This window comes from Otolemur garnettii, unplaced genomic scaffold (assembly GCF_000181295.1).
Source record: "Otolemur garnettii isolate 467f Iridium unplaced genomic scaffold, OtoGar3 scaffold00015, whole genome shotgun sequence".
Taxonomy (NCBI): Eukaryota; Metazoa; Chordata; class Mammalia; order Primates; family Galagidae; genus Otolemur; species Otolemur garnettii.
The window spans coordinates 5,125,525-5,134,271 of NW_003852410.1; the positions used below are offsets into that span (position 1 = coordinate 5,125,525).

The 8,747-nt window shown below is 36.5% G+C and overlaps 1 non-coding gene across 1 annotated transcript; it reads left to right on the top strand.

The window, feature by feature from the left end:
• Positions 1-3,280: 3,280 nt before the first annotated feature.
• On the top strand, positions 3,281-3,426 carry LOC111723802. The gene has a single exon (XR_002772265.1). It is a non-coding gene; the product is annotated as a small nucleolar RNA SNORA4 (small nucleolar RNA).
• The last annotated feature ends 5,321 nt before the right edge of the window (positions 3,427-8,747 follow it).

Consider the following 8,747-nt stretch of genomic DNA (forward strand, 5'->3'; position numbering starts at 1 on the left):
AGCTTGAGGCTATGTCTCAAAAAAAAAAAAAAAAGAAAGAAAGAAAAAGAAAAAAGACTTTTCAGTAAAACAACAGAAGATATTAAGAGAGAAACAAATGAAAGTTTAATAACTGATAAACACAAGAACCAAAATTAAAAAACAAAAGATACTGGATAATGGACCGTGGCAGAATGGAGGGGATAGAGCACAAAATCAGCAAACTTGAAAATGGAACGATTGCTTCAGTGACCCGTGGAGGAATAATCAAAGATCCAACATTTGTGTATGGAGAATGAGTGCAGGGCTAAAAAAAGTACTCAAAGAAAAGAAATGACCTCTATGTCTTCCAAAACTTGGCACAATGCATATGTAAGATTCAAAAATGGAGTGAATCCCACACATAACTAACCCAAGAAATTCACACCCAGATATACCATAGTGAAACTTCTGAAAACTGAAGGTAAGGAAAACAAACCTTGAAAGCTTTGAAAAGGAAATGACACCTCACTGAGAGGGGAAAACGTTATTTGAACAACCGTGGATGTCTCATCAGAAGCCATACAGGTTCGACGGAAGTAGCACAATTTTCAAATACCAAATGGAAAGAGCTATCAACCCAGACTTCTACACCCCTCCAGAGAAAATGTCCTTTAGAAATGAAGAGGAAACCAAGACAATTTGAGATGTAGAAAAAACAAAGTGATTTGTCATTAAAAAAATCTACTCTAAAATACTGGCTAAAGGAAGTTCTCTAAACAGAAGAAATGATAAAAGAAAGGCCCTTGGAACATCAGGAAAGAACAAAGAACACATGATATTGTGGGGATCACGCCTATAATTTATCCTATTAGGGTACATGTGAATTTGTCTAAAGGTTGAATATAAATGTCTTAACACAACAATTATGAGAAAAACATGATGGCTATGTTAGCCAGTTGGATGAGAGTTTTCCAAACTGCATATGGAAGTAACACACTGTATGCTATGATAGAATTAATGTACACAATTATGATCTAATAAAAATTAATTAAAAAATTAAAAAATGCAGAGAAATAATATAGACTTTTCTTGTTCTTTGACATCTTCCAAATCATTTCTGATGTGGAAAGCAAAAATTATTGCATTGTCTGAGGTGGTTCATATCTGAAAGAGATACTATATTTGTAAAGAGACATAATGCATGATAAGGTTTTAACTCTTCGCCTAAACAGGTAAAATGACTCAACCAGTGTGTCATGATAAGTTATGTATATCTAAAGGATGTTTACCTTTAAAGCAAACACTAAAACATCATGACAAAAAGAGAGATGCAAAAACACTATAGATATTTCATAATCAAATTGTAAAATCATGTTCAGGAAACTCAGAGGAAGACAGAAAAAAATGATATGCAGAAAATAGAGGTAACAAACAGAAAAGAATCAAATAAAATGACAGAGTTAAGTCTCAATACATTATAGAGAATGAGTGAATATGATGAACAACTGTACACACACAAAATTAGCAACTTCGGTAAAATTGACTAGTGCTTCAAAAAAACACTGAAGATATTAACTTACCTATATTATTTTAATGACCTTAATCATTAACTATTCATGACATTAAATATTCATTTAAAATGTCCCCAAACAGAAGCATCTAAATTGAGGTGATTTCACTGGAGAGTTCCACCAAATGTTAAAACAAGAATTGACACCAATTAAACACAATTTCAAAACTTTAGACCAGAGGAGTCTACCCAATTTGTTTTACGCAGCTAGCATTACCTTGATACCATAACTAGGTGAGACAGTACCCAAAGATCCTCATAAATATAGAAATAAACATCGTTAATAAAATATTAGCAAATACAGTTTAGAAATATAAGAAAAATAAGTATATATGATCACTAAGTGAAGTTTATTTCAGGTTTAATAAGAGCTACCAATCAGCATCACCTATAACATTACCAAGCTAAAGAAGAGCCACATAATATCAATCATTACGAAAAGGGCATTTGATAACATTTAACACTTGTTTATGACGGAAAGCCTCAGAAAAACAGCAACAGAAGTGATCTTCCTCAACTTGAAGATGCGTATCCACCAAAACCTGCATCTAACATCACACCTAATAGAGAAAGATTTAATGATTTTCTCCCAGGATTGGGAGCAAAGCATGGAGGTCTGCTGTCATTCTTTTTACTGAGCACAGTGCTGGACGTTCTTGCTTGTCCAGTATGTCAAGAAACAGAAATAAAAGGCATTCAAGTCAGAAAGGAAGAAATAGAATTGTCCCGACTTAAAAACGACATTATTGTTGACACTGAAAATCCCCAGTGATCTACCAAAAGGAAAAAAAAAACAAAAAAACAACCTAGAATCAATATGTGAGTTCAATAAGGTTGCAGCTTGCAAGGAAAGCGTACAGACATCAGTTGTGTTTCTATATAGTAGAACGAACATGTGGACCTATAAATTAATAAAAATACTATTTATAATTGGCCAAACAATGAAATACTTACGGGTAAATCTAACAAAATATTACCATGTATTGGTTTGTATGCTGAAACCACAAAATGCTGATTAAAGAAACCAAGAAAACCTTATATAAATGGAGAGACATAATATTCATGGATTGATTGGAAAAGTTAACATAGAAAAGAAGATGCAAAGAAATTAGGTCATCAGATATGGCTAGTGGGAATGTAAAATGATATATTTTGGAGAACATCTAGGCAGTTTCTTGACAAACTAAGCATACAGCTAGGAAATGGAACATCAGTTAACCCTTGAACATTTCTCCCAGAGAAATGAAGACTTATGTTGGTACAAAACCGCTCTACAAATGTTTAGAGAAGCTTTGTTTTTATTTATAGCAACCCCAAACTAAAAGCAACACAGATATTCTTCAGTGGATGAGGAGTTTAAAAAACATGGTACATCCACACCCTGGGATACTATTAACCAACAACAAAGAGCAAAGCTGTTGAAATGCACAGCGATCTGGATAACACTCCAGAGAATTATAAAGAATCTTAATTGAAAATTTGACATACAATATAGATCTATTTGTAAAGCATTCTTAAAATTGAAAAAAAATATATATAGTAGAGATGGAAAACAGATTAGTGGATGCCAGGGAATAGAGAGTGGTTGGTCTTCTGTCTTGCCTGTATAAGTATCAGCTCACTGGTTGTGATAGTGTGCTACAGTTTCAAAATATTACCTTTGGAGGAAACTGAGTAAATGATACAGATGTATTTCTACATCATTTTCTACAACTCCACGGGACTCTACAGTGGTCTTAAGTAAAAGTTTAGTTAAAAATCACTCATCATGGGGGGGAAATGTTTTTGTAATACCATTTATGAATTTGGGCTATTTGGGAAGATAAAGAAAACACCACCCTCCACAGTGGGCTATTCCACCTAGGGTAGCTCACTACAATTTTGTGGCCTCCATTACACAGGTGAAAAAAAAATCACTCATTGAGAATAGTTGAACAGTCCTTACATTCTTCTCATTGTATAAATTATGAAATGGAGGGATGGAGTGGGCATCTTTTCGATGCCTTGAGAAATTGTCATACTCCTTGCTAAGTTTGAATCAGCTTCCAGAATTGTATTACTTGTGCTTTGAATGTGGTGAAATATTTCTGAGAGGTTTTATAAAGCTCGCTTTCCTCCCTCCCTCTCGGTGTCCCTCCCTTCTTTCTTTCCTTCTCTCTCTTTTCCTTTTTCCCCTCTTTTCTTTGTCTCGCTCTCTCTTTCTTTCTCTCTTTCTTCTGTCTTCTTCCATCATTACTTCCTCTGGAACATCTTCACCTTTTCCATTCCCACCTCTTTCCTCATTCATGCTAGTAATTTCACTGTTAGTAATTCCTCTGACTGCATATCCAGAAGCCCTTGAGTGGGAGCAGTGTCAACATCACCACAGTCAGCTATTTCTTCTGTATTTCCACTGATATTCCAGTCAAAATTTACCTCTTCCATGATTGGTTATCTAAATTTTCATCTTTGATGGCCAATTTTCTCTTTGCATTATTCATTTTTGTAAAATTGTCCCCTAGTTTGTCCCACTGAGAAGAAGAAAGCAGCACAACTGCACACTTTACTGTCTGGGCATGACATAAACAACAGACGTGGAAGGACCAGTCACCCTCAGAAGGAAGTGGTGTGATTGGTCATTCATCACGATGCACATCTGTGACATGCGGACTGTCAAGCCAGCACCTAAGGGCATACTTATATTATGGAATTGTTCACACTAATATATCAAGATAACTAGATTTGAACTGTGTGGTTGAAGGACTGGCATCATTTAACTAAACTCTGGTGATTAAAAAACTTGCATATAGTAGAATCCTTGGTGTTTTCCAGATATATAATCATATCATCTGCAAAGAGTGAAAATTTGCTCTCTTCTGACCCTATATGGATACATTTGATACCTTTTCTTGCCCAATTGCAGTGGCTAAGACTTCCATTACAATGTTGAAAAGCAATGAGGACAATGGGCAACCTTCCCTGGTTCCCAATCTGAGTGGAAATGATTAAAAGTGATCAAGGAATACAGCAGCGTCCCAGGTTACATAATCAACACTCATAAATCTGTAGCCTTTATATCTACCAACAATAGTCAAGCTGAAAAAATAGTCAAGGACTCTATTCCATTCACAGTAGTGCCAAAGAAGATGAAATATTTGGTAGTTTGCCTAAACAAAGGACGTGAAAGATCTCTATAAAGAGAACTATGAAACTCTAAGAAAAGAAATAGCTGAAGATGTTAACAAATGGAAAAACACACCATGCTCATGACTGGGAAGAATCAACATTGTTAAAATGTCAATACTACCCAAAGAAATATACAATTTTAATGCAGTCCCTATTAAAGCTCCACTGTCATACTTTAAGCATCTCAAAAAAATAATACTTCATTTTATATGGAATCAGAAAAAAACTCAAATAGACAAGTCATTACTCAGAAATAAAAACAAAGCAGGAGGAATTATGCCACCAGACCTCAGACTATACTATAAGTTGATAGTGATCAAAACAGCACAGTACTGGCACAGAAACAGAGAGGTAGGTGTATGGAACAGAATAGAGAACCAAGAGATGAACCCAGCTACTTATCGTTATTTGATCTTTGACAAGCCAATTAAAAACATCCAGTGGGGAAAAGATTCCCTATTTAACAAATGGTGCTGGGTAAACTGGCTGGCGACCTGTAGAAGACTGAAACTGGACCCACACCTTTCACCATTGACTAAGATAGACTCTCTCTGGATTAAAGATTTAAACTTAAGTCATGAAACTATAAAAATACTAGAAGAAAGTACAGGGAAAACTCTTGAAGAAATTGGGCCTGGGCTAATATTTTATGAGGAGGACCCCTGGGCAATTGAAGCAACATTGAAAATACACTACTGGGACCTGCTCAAACTAAAGAGCTTCTGCACAGCCAAGAAGACAGTGAGTAGAGCAAGCAGACAGCACTCAGAATGGGAGAAGTTATTTCCAGGTTATGTCTCTGACAAAGGTTTAATAACCAGAATCCACAGAGAACTCAAACATATTAGCAAGAAAAGAACAAGTGGTCCCTTTTCAGGGTGGGCAAGGGACTTGAGTAAAAACTTCTCTGAAGAAGACAGGTGCATGGCCTACAGGCACATGAAAAAGCGTTCATCATCCTTAATCATCAGAGAAATGCAAATCAAAACTACTTTGAGATATCATCTAACTCCAGTAAGATTAACCCACATCACAAAATCCCAAAACCAGAGATGCTGGTGTGGATATGGAGAAAAGGGAACACTTCTATACTGCTGGTGGGAATGCAAACTAATACGTTCCTTTTGGAAAGATGCTTGGAGAACACTTAGAAATCTAAAAATAGATCTGCCATTGGATCCTACAATTCCTCTACTAGGTATATATCCTGAAGACTAAAAATCACATTATACTAAAGATATATGTACCAGAATGTTTATTGCAGCCCAATGAATAGTTGCTAAGTCATAGAAGAAGCCCAAGTGCCCATTGACCCATGAATGGATCAATAAATTGTGGTATATGTACACCATGGAATATTATGCAGCCTTAAAGAAAGATGGAGACTTTACCTCTTACATGTTTACATGGATGGAGCTGGAACATATTCTTCTTAGCAAAGTATCTCAACAAAGGAAAGAAAAGTATCCAATGTACTCAGTCTTACTATAAAACCATAAGAAAGCTATAACCCAATTATAGCCCAAAAAGAAGGGGAAAGGGGAGAGAGAAGGGAGAATGGGTGGATGGAGGGTAATTGGTGGAACCACACCTCCTACGTTGCATCTTACAAGGGTACATGTGAAATTTACTAGGTATAGAATATAAACATCTTAACACAATAACTAAGAAAATGCCATGAAGGCTATGTTGACCAGTTGATGAAAGCATTTCAAATTGTATGTAAAACGAGCACATTGTACCCCATTAATGTACACAGCTATGATTTAATTTATATATATATGAAAGAAAAACTTGCATACAACCCTTGCAAAATACTGCCTGTATTTTTTATTACAAAAGTACCAAACCTAACTCCACAGAACACAGACAGCATCAGAGGACAGTTGTCTGGAGCTTTCAAACAAGCTATGTACAAATAATGAATCCACTAAATCCCACTTGAACATCTAATTCTAAATTCTAAATCATCCCTTCCCCCATACTTAACTGTTTCTCACCCTGTACTCTCTCTTTCACCCTCCTGTGGGAACTTCCTTCATAGGCCACTGAGGCCTAAACCCTCTGTGGCACTTCTGGCTTATGGATTTTATCAGGGATGTGAGACTTCAACCTGGTGCCCTGAGCCCAGGGCCTCTTCCCTACTGAAGGCCTCACTCCTTACCCAGAGTGGACTGTAGGTCTCATTAAAGGCCTGCGATCAAGCCCACTCTCTTAAAATTCAAGCGCACTCTGATGACTTACAGTTCTGGGCTTCAAAAGAGAGTGGAGCAGACAAAAGTGTATCATAGAGCTGGGGGCCTCTGATTTAGAAACCTGGCAGGTAAATCTTCCTCCCAGCAGACATAATGGACAGCTTTCTGCTCACCACTTTCTTGCCACCTCTTATGATGAAAGGAACAAGGAGATAAATTGTAGAAAATTTGGCAGAGACAATGGAAAGTTTAAAACTTGAGATGGAATCTCAAAGATCATAAAAGAAAAAATAATTTCCTGTTTGTGATTTTTTTTGAAAACACTCTTTCTGTGGGCCACAGAACTTCACAAAAGTTATAGACTAGACGTCATGACCCACACACATCCTTGTCCTGACACTGCCATTGATCATCCAAGAGAATTTGGGCATGATGTGTGTTCCCTGGTAGCCTCAGGTTCTTCGTTGGAATATCAGAATAATAATCCCTGATCACCCCCAAAGTAGTGGTCAGTTTTTAAGATGTGTAGTATACCAGACATTTTCATGCAAATACTTCAGACAGGGGGATGAGGTTGATGTATGCAGCATGCACACTTGGAATAGATGACCATATTATCCAGACTTACACGATATTAGGTATTAAATACTCCATCTCTACTTTGGAACACAGAAAATATAATTTCTGTACACATCACCTGCCCACACAAAGCCTCATACATGTTAGGGATTTGAGAAAACTGAGGGCATGACTGTGTGAACAAGTTGCAAATCTTTTATTCTGCCTGCTTGGAGGAAAAAAAGATAATTCTATGTGTTGCTTCAACCGGTAAGAGCACATACACTCAAACTAGCTAACATGCATGGAGAATTTAATAGGAAACTTCACATTTAGGGAGCTCTGGGTGAGTGCAGTTATTACCAAGGACAGTTTCTCCAGTTTTTGAAAGGATTCTTCTCCTTTGTTCACCACTGTCCCTGAATACATGATGCTCTCTCCCATGCTCCCTTTGGTAAGGCATTTTGACATATTAGAAACTCCTCGTACCATAATTCAGCTTCTTTCAATATCTCTGGCATTCCATCATTGCCATGGCATAGACATGCAATGTTAATGCCCCAGACCAGCTGACATTATCAGAAATGATAGTACAGAAGGAATCCTTGGAAAACTTTTAAGTAATTGATGCTTCTGTAGGGAGGAAAAGAAAAGAAAAAGTAGCTTGTATCTGAAACTGTGGGGAGAAAAAATCACATTGAATTCTGCCAATCAGGTAATGAATAAAGTCTGAAAATGACTTAATGATGAATGAAAATGCTGTAACAGTCATCTAGTAATTTACAGCTCTGCATTATTCTGACAAGCTTAGAGGCACAGGATATGAAAGGGCTCTAATGTGGGGAGAAGGTGATGGTGGAATATGATGTCCGTATACATTTTTGCTTTCAAAAGGCATTTGAAGTGATACAGCACACAAAACTTCAGAGAGCACACTCTCGGGTTTTGCCAAAGTAACTAGTAGAACAATTAATCTCTGATTTTCATTTGTGGTAACTATAGCCAATCTCAGATGGCTTCAACTACTACAAAGAAATAATGATATTATAGCAACAACAGGAACCATGATTTATTGGTAATTTAGAATGTGCTGTGAACTTGCGGTCTGGTATTTACTTTGTATGTTAAAATGCTTGAGATGTACAACAAGCATCAGAGAGTTTGGATATTTTTCCTAAGATCATTCAGAAAGTGATTTTATATCAAGTATAATTAAAGTTTCTGATTTGACCCTAGTTTAAAGATTGTACTTTTGATTGTACAATATTGCTTTATATAAGCCATAATTCTCATCCCAG